Genomic DNA, 7757 nt, shown 5'->3' with positions numbered 1-7757 from the left:
GCTGGCCTAAGTAGTGAGTACAGGTGCTGCTCACAGCTGTGGTATCAGCTACTAATCAAGATGCAGATACAGAGCAGAACTCTGAACACCAGAGCAGAGAGCGCCACCCCAGGCATGGAGTAGAAACTACATGGGATTGTGACAGTATGGGGGAGACAAGGTGTCATGCACATGTCCTCAATTAGAAATTAACGGGTCTACTACGTTATGCCGGATGCGGGGCGAGCGCAAGAGAGCCCTTTGCGGTCTTGCCACGCTGCGGGCATGGTAGCGCGCTACGCGCGCCACGCTATTTATTCTCCCTCCAGGGGGGGTGTTATGAACCCCCCAAGAGGGAGAATAGTTGTTGGTAAGCCGGCTGTCCGGATCCCGGCACCGGTATGCTGAGCGCCGGGATCCCGACAGCCGGCATATCAAATGTCTCCCGGATTTACAGTGATTTCAAGAATAACTTCTCAGTTTACAGTTACAAAAAAGTATTACAGAGAGTATATGATTATTTTTCCGGCAGGATCCACAGGATAACATTGGGATATGATGACGCGACAGCGGATTTGCACCAAACGGTCAAAGCTTTCGGCCTCTCAGCATGCAACGGGCCCGTCCATATATCCCAGCCTCCTGGCTCAGGCAAATCAGTTTTTTGTTTTTTTTTGGTGCTCAGCCATAAGCTTTCTTATTTTATTTTTATAGTCTTACTATTTTTGTGAGCGATCTTTCTAAAAAGCATCTTATACGTACCTTAGAAAGAGTCGATCCAACAACTCCCTGCCGGTTCGTGGCAACGCTTACCCATAAGTACAGTGCTGTTTCTGCAGGTGTCTGTGTTGGATGTACTAGCAAGTCCAGCAGATGTTACCAGGTTGTGGCCGGAGTACGGAGAGAAGGTAAGGCATCGGTTCCGCTTAGAGGGGGAACACGGACACAGCTGCACTGTTGTGGGAGGAGACAACCAAACAGTCCACCTAGGGTGCACCAGCGCTAGGACCTAGGGATCATAGGCTCCAGGGATAGTATGAGGCCACGATCCCTAGGGTTGATGACAGCAGTGGGTAGACAGACGCTCCCTTGGTCGTCACCCCCCCCCTCCCCCTACGAGGCTCCCGCCATGAACTGATTTCCCGCTTCCATCTGAGATGCTGTGTATCTAAGGGGACCCAGTCGCAGCATAGGTGGCTGTGTGACTGGTGCATCAGTGTTCACTTGGTCGTCTGTGTTCACTGTAGGTTTACGGGGCGAGTGTGTACACTATTAGCGTCTGGATCCACTTAGCGTTTGCTAACGTAATTGATCGATCCTGGAAGCGGGGTGAGTCTCCCTGTATCCCACTCTCCTGAGTCGGGTAATACAGCACTAAGGGGGTCATTCAGACCCGATCGCACGCTAGCTTTTTTGCAGCTGTGCGATTGAGTCTGAACTGTGCATGTGTATGCTCCGCAATGCGCAGGCGCATCGGCCGATGGGGATCGCCGGACAGCGACTGATGTAACGAAAGCAATCGCACCGGCGATTGCAAAAAGATTGACAGAAAGAGGCCGTTTGTGGGCGTCAACTGACCGTTTCTAGGGAGTGTCCAGAAAAACGCAGGCGTGCCTAGCCGTTTGCAGGGAGGATTCCTGACGTCGGCTCCTGGCCGGATCATCACAGCAGCTGAGTAAGTCCTTAGCTGTGCAGAGACTGCACAAACTTTTGTTTGTGCAGCTCTCTGCACAAGCGTTCGCACCCCTGCACATCAACTACCCCCTTCCCCTGTAGGTGGCAACTACCTGATCGCAGAACTGCGCAAAAAAACGCCTGCATGCGATCAGGTCTGAATCACCCCTAAGTCTCTTTCTACCTTTAAGTAAGAATAGTTGGATAAGTGCCTGATGCATATGAGTTTGATAACTATTTCTGTTGTTTTCTTTCGCTGTGCGGCTGAATACGGTTAAATCCTATATAAGGTAATGCAGTAATATGTTTCTCCTACATACTTGAAATGTATTTATAGTTGATTATGTGCTCATATTGCTTATTATACTAATGTATAGCCTGTGACTGATTGCTGATCGTCAATGCTGGTGCAAAGTAGGGTAGGGTCACATTGTATGTCACTTTAACGAAAGTTATCATGTCTAAGAGCGGCAAGGGTGAGGAAAATACACTCACAGCAGCACCAACACTCATGTCATGTTTGTCTTGCAAAGCTGGGTTAACTTCTTAGGATCTGATTCAGAATGTTTTGTGTGTAAATTGTTTTAGCTTGCACCAAAGTCTCTTGAAAAATTCAAGGCAGACACAGGTGCAAGTGGATTCCTCATGGGCTACTTTTGCACAGACATTATCCAGTGTAGCTGAGTGGATAATGCCAACTTCTGTACCAGGGATAGGTTACACTATTAACCCTTACATGCAGCATTCCACCTGGGGGTTATTACATCCAGCAGGAGAAGCAGCAGCCTCTCAACAAAAACAGGCCGAAAGGCTGGTGGTAAGTAAATCACATAGACATGAAACAACATCTTCACAGTCTACCCATGTTTCATAAGGCTTCAGCTCAGTGGGATAATTAATGCAATGAAAGCCATTCTATCCTTAGAGGAGGCAGCAGAGCCTGTGTTAAAATCTAAGGCACCTGTGTTTAAACGTCCCAAAACAGTTGGGACTGAGTTTCCTGAGTCAGAACAGCTGACGGAAATTATGCAAGAGGCTTGGGATACACCCAGTAAGAAGGTTAGAATTCCAAGGAAATGGAATTCCAATTATCCTCTTTCGGCTGGGTAATGTTTAAAAAAGGAAGTGGCTCCCAAAGTAGATACGCATGTCATTCGATTTGTGCGAAAATCAACATTACCTCTGCCTTCAACATCATTAACTGATGTCACGGTTAGGAGAGTTCATGGTTTTCTAAAAACCATTTTTTCCCTTGACTGGAGCAATCATAAGACCAGCCGTGGTTTCAGCCTGGATGGTGAAAGCAGTGGCTGCCTGGGCTGATGTGTTGGAGGAGGATCTTTCAATGGCATCTAGAGAGCAAAAATCCCATATTGCACATATCAAACAGGCGGCGTTGTTTGTAGAAGATGCAGCCTTGGATATGGGCCGACTTCTTCAGTTGTCACAGATCTGGCAGCAGTCTACCACAGATACCTGGGTGGAAGAAGCGGTATCTCACGGTTATGCGTTTGCCTTTAAGAAACACCCTCCTCAAAGGTTTTTTTGTACCAACCCATTTTCAGTGAAAACGAAGGCCAGGGCTTTGCTAGAGGCAGTTCAGAAATTGCTTCAGTCAGGAGTAATCATCCCAGTTCCTCCTGCTCAACGAGGACAGGGTTTTTATCCCAACCTGTTTCTAGTACAAAAGCCAAATGGGTCGTTCCGGCCCATACTCAATCTCAAAGTGCTGAACAAGTACATTTGGGTGCCTTGGTTTCATATGGAGACTTTTCGGTCCATCATTTTGCCCATGGAGCCAGGGTATTTTATGGTATCCCTGGATATCCAGAATGCTTACCTACATATCCCTATAGCACTGTCCCATCAGCGCTATCTTCCAACAGCATTTTCAGTTCCAGGCCCATCCATTTGGACTGGCCACAGCCCCCAGAGTGTTCACCAAGATCATGGTGGTAATGGCAGCTTATCTCCACTAGCAGGGGTTAAGAATCTTTCCATACCTCAATGACCTATTAATCCTGGCCAATCTCAGTAATTGCTTATGTGTCATCTGCAACAGACAATAGTTTGTCTGCAGAAACACAGTTGGCTCATAAATTGGGCAAAGTCGTCTCTGGTTCCGTGACAACGGATGACTCATTTGGGGCTGTGTTGGATTCGAGCCTTCAGAGAGTAACCTTAACTCTGAACAAAATATCCAAAGTTCAGTCAAGGATTCAGGAGCTGCTACACAGTCGAAAGGTATCCATTCACGCCGCAGTACATGTGATGGGATTGATGGTGTCGACATTCGACATGGTGGAGTATGCTCAGTTTCACTCAAGGCCTCTGCAACGTCTGATCCTTGCCAAGTGGAATGGTTTTCATCAGACAATAAAAACGCAGACTATAGTCCTTACTCTGGAGGTAAGGAGGTTATTAGCCTGGTGGCTACAGTCATCCCATCTGGACAAAGGGAGACCCTTTTGGATATCAGATTGGAAAATTCTGACAACGGATGCCAGCATTCAGGGCTGGGGAGCGGTGTCAGGAAGGAGTTGTTTCCAGGGGCAGTGGACCAAGGAAGAAAGTTGCCTGCCAATAAATATATTGAAACTTCGGGACATATACATGGCACTGATTCAGGCAAAGGACATCCTTCAGGGAAAACCAGTTCAGATCCGCTCAGATAATGCAACGGCAGTAGCGTACCTCAACCATCATGGAGGAACTCGCAGCCAGAAAGCAATGAAGGAGGTAAGTCACACGTTAAAGTGGGCAGAACTTCATCATCCAGCCTTATCCGCAGTGTTTGTTAAGGGAGTCCTAAACTGGGAAGCGGATTTTCTCAGTCGACACGCCATTCATGCAAACGAATGGACTTTACACCCCAAGGTCTTCCAAACCCTAGTAGACAAGTGGGGGTTGACGGAGATGGATCTCATGGCGTCCCGTCAGAACAACAAAGTTCCTGCACATGGGTCAAGACAAAGGATCCCAAAGTGATCTTTGTGGATGCCCTGTCAGTGAGATGGGACTTTCATCTGGCCTATGTGTTTCCACCAGTTGCCCTGTTACCCAGGGTGATGCGAAATGCAAAACAAGGAAAGGGCGCCGTGATACTAATAGCTCCGGCTTGGCCCAGAAGACATTGGTACACAGATTTGCAGAAGATGTCGATGGATCCATTCCTACTCCCTCAACATCCAGATCTACTGTCTCAATGTCCTTGTTATCACAAACACCTGGATCGACAGTCTTTGATGGCGTGGCTCTTGAGACTTCCATCCTGAAGGCAAGAGGATTCTCACAACAGGTAATTCAAACAATGCTCAGAGCAAGGAAACCTTCCTCAGCTCGCATTTATCACTGAATATGGCAAACCTATTTTCACTGGTGCAGTGAACGGAAAATGGACCCTAGGTCTTTCAGAGTTTCCAGGGTCTTAGCATTCCTTCAGGCAGGAATGAATAAAGAAAAAGACAATAGGAAAGCGCAAATTTGATCTGTTTGTAGATTTTATTAAATGATTATTATTTAAAACAAAAATTCATACCGGCCAGTATGCATAAATAAATTACATATATTTAAGAATATCTGTAACGATAATAACCTACAAGACCATAATGTAGCTCCACATCAAGTCTCTGTTGAGTGTACTTTTAGGTGATACTTTGTATTACCTCTACTGGTAACACACTTGCTGTCTAGTGAGCATACACCATGTAGCCAATTAAAGATGCACTTCTGAGGCTCCTTCCTATGTACCTGGTAATTGCCTGTGATTTATATACTGCAGTTAAATGGCTTATTGTTATACAGTTTAAGTGCCACATGCAATAATTACATGTATTCCTGCATGGCCATGCAATATATTTATTTATGGATAGTTCAGAGCTCTTATACACAAATCCAAATCACAGCGTGATGATACTCAGTGGGCAAACCTGTCACGACTCCCAGCAGGGTCAGATGATCGTCCTCCCGGCTATTGCTCTCACTTTCAGCCTTATCTGGAGTTCATGAAACAACTCACTTCTGATGATGTTCCTCCCGGCTGTTTGTGTGGCCTCAGCCTTATCCGGAGTATACGTTCACTCCTCCTCCTCTGATCCCTGTTAGCAGTGGGGTCAATTCTCAGCCGGCCGGCTAGTAGGTGTGCAGCACTCGATCCCGTCAGTGGGAGAAAAAAACACAGACACGTTTCACCGCCTTCCAACCTCGGCGGCTTCCTCAGTGTGAATGGCTCTCCCTGACCGCACGGCTTTTTAAACACAGTTCTTTCACACAGCCCGTGCTGGCGCTAGCGTAATGCTACTCACGCCTCATTTCCACAGCTGTCACCCGCACTTGTATGTAATTGTTTAACTCATTAATTGGATCACAGAGCACCATCTAAGCTCATCCATATAGCAACATTACTTGCACATATTCTTGGCTATAATCCTTAAACCTCCAGGGGCTATATTTAGCTGTTTATATCACAAATACTTTTAAAAAACATGCAACTAAAAAACAATATAAATAAATACATACAGATGACTCAGCCTATTTATTCTGCATCACTGGTTGCTATCCCCTCTATTAAATTTAAATGGAATGTATATTTCCCTCCAAAGTACAGAACTTCTCTGTTATCAACTCCAAAACACATTTACATATATATATGTATATATATATATATAGAGAGTTATACCCATAATATACGTCTATAGAAATAAATTTCATTTTTCATTATTGATTTTTCATTATTAGTATTTATAATTGATTCATACTTGCTACTTATGCAACAATAAAACATCATGACACATAAAAATCCTAATTGCACAGCCCCCCATTTTCTATCTATATTACATTCCATTGCTACTTCCATTACACAAGGGTTCCTCTAAGGTGGATGAAAAAAGTTTTTTTTATATATATATATATATATATATATATAAAAGTTGGATCAGATTTTTATAATTATACCATAATATATAGATATATACTGATGAAGTGAGAGATATTAGTATCTTTTTAATTCAACATTTGATCTTTATATCGACTTATATCTCCTATTATCATTTTCTAGAACGATTTACAATACATATGGTTATATAAAGATCAAATGTTGAATTAAAAAGATACTAATATCTCACTTCATCGGTATATATCTATATATTATGGTATAATTATAAAAATCTGATCCAACTTTTATATATATATATATATTAAAAAAAACTTTTTTCATCCACCTTAGAGGAACCCTTGTGTAATGGAAGTAGCAATGGAATGTAATATAGATAGAAAATGGGGGGCTGTGCAATTAGGATTTTTATGTGTCATGATGTTTTATTGTTGCATAAGTAGCAAGTATGAATCAATTATAAATACTAATAATGAAAAATCAATAATGAAAAATGAAATTTATTTCTATAGACGTATATTATGGGTATAACTATCTCTCTCTCTCTATATATATATATGTAAATGTGTTTTGGAGTTGATAACAGAGAAGTTCTGTACTTTGGAGGGAAATATACATTCCATTTAAATTTAATAGAGGGGATAGCAACCAGTGATGCAGAATAAATAGGCTGAGTCATCTGTATGTATTTATTTATATTGTTTTTTAGTTGCATGTTTTTTTAAAGTATTTGTGATATAAACAGCTAAATATAGCCCCTGGAGGTTTAAGGATTATAGCCAAGAATATGTGCAAGTAGTGTTGCTATATGGATGAGCTTAGATGGTGCTCTGTGATCCAATCAATGAGTTAAACAATTACATACAAGTGCGGGTGACAGCTGTGGAAATGAGGCGTGAGTAGCATTACGCTAGCGCCAGCACGGGCTGTGTGAAAGAACTGTGTTTAAAAAGCCGTGCGGTCAGGGAGAGCCTTTCACACTGAGGAAGCCGCCGAGGTTGGAAGGCGGGGAAACGCGTCTGTGTTTTTTTCTCCCACTGACGGGATCGAGTGCTGCACACCTACTAGCCGGCCGGCTGAGAATTGACCCCACTGCTAACAGGGATCAGAGGAGGAGGAGTGAACGTATACTCCGGATAAGGCTGAGGCCACACAAACAGCCGGGAGGAACATCATTAGAAGTGAGTTGTTTCATGAACTCCAGATAAGGCTG

The sequence above is a fragment of the Pseudophryne corroboree genome, chromosome 10 (genome assembly GCF_028390025.1).
Source record: "Pseudophryne corroboree isolate aPseCor3 chromosome 10, aPseCor3.hap2, whole genome shotgun sequence".
In the NCBI taxonomy this organism is placed as follows: domain Eukaryota; kingdom Metazoa; phylum Chordata; class Amphibia; order Anura; family Myobatrachidae; genus Pseudophryne; species Pseudophryne corroboree.
The sequence above is the reverse complement of the archived record's forward strand: the minus strand, read 5'-3'. Positions refer to the sequence as shown.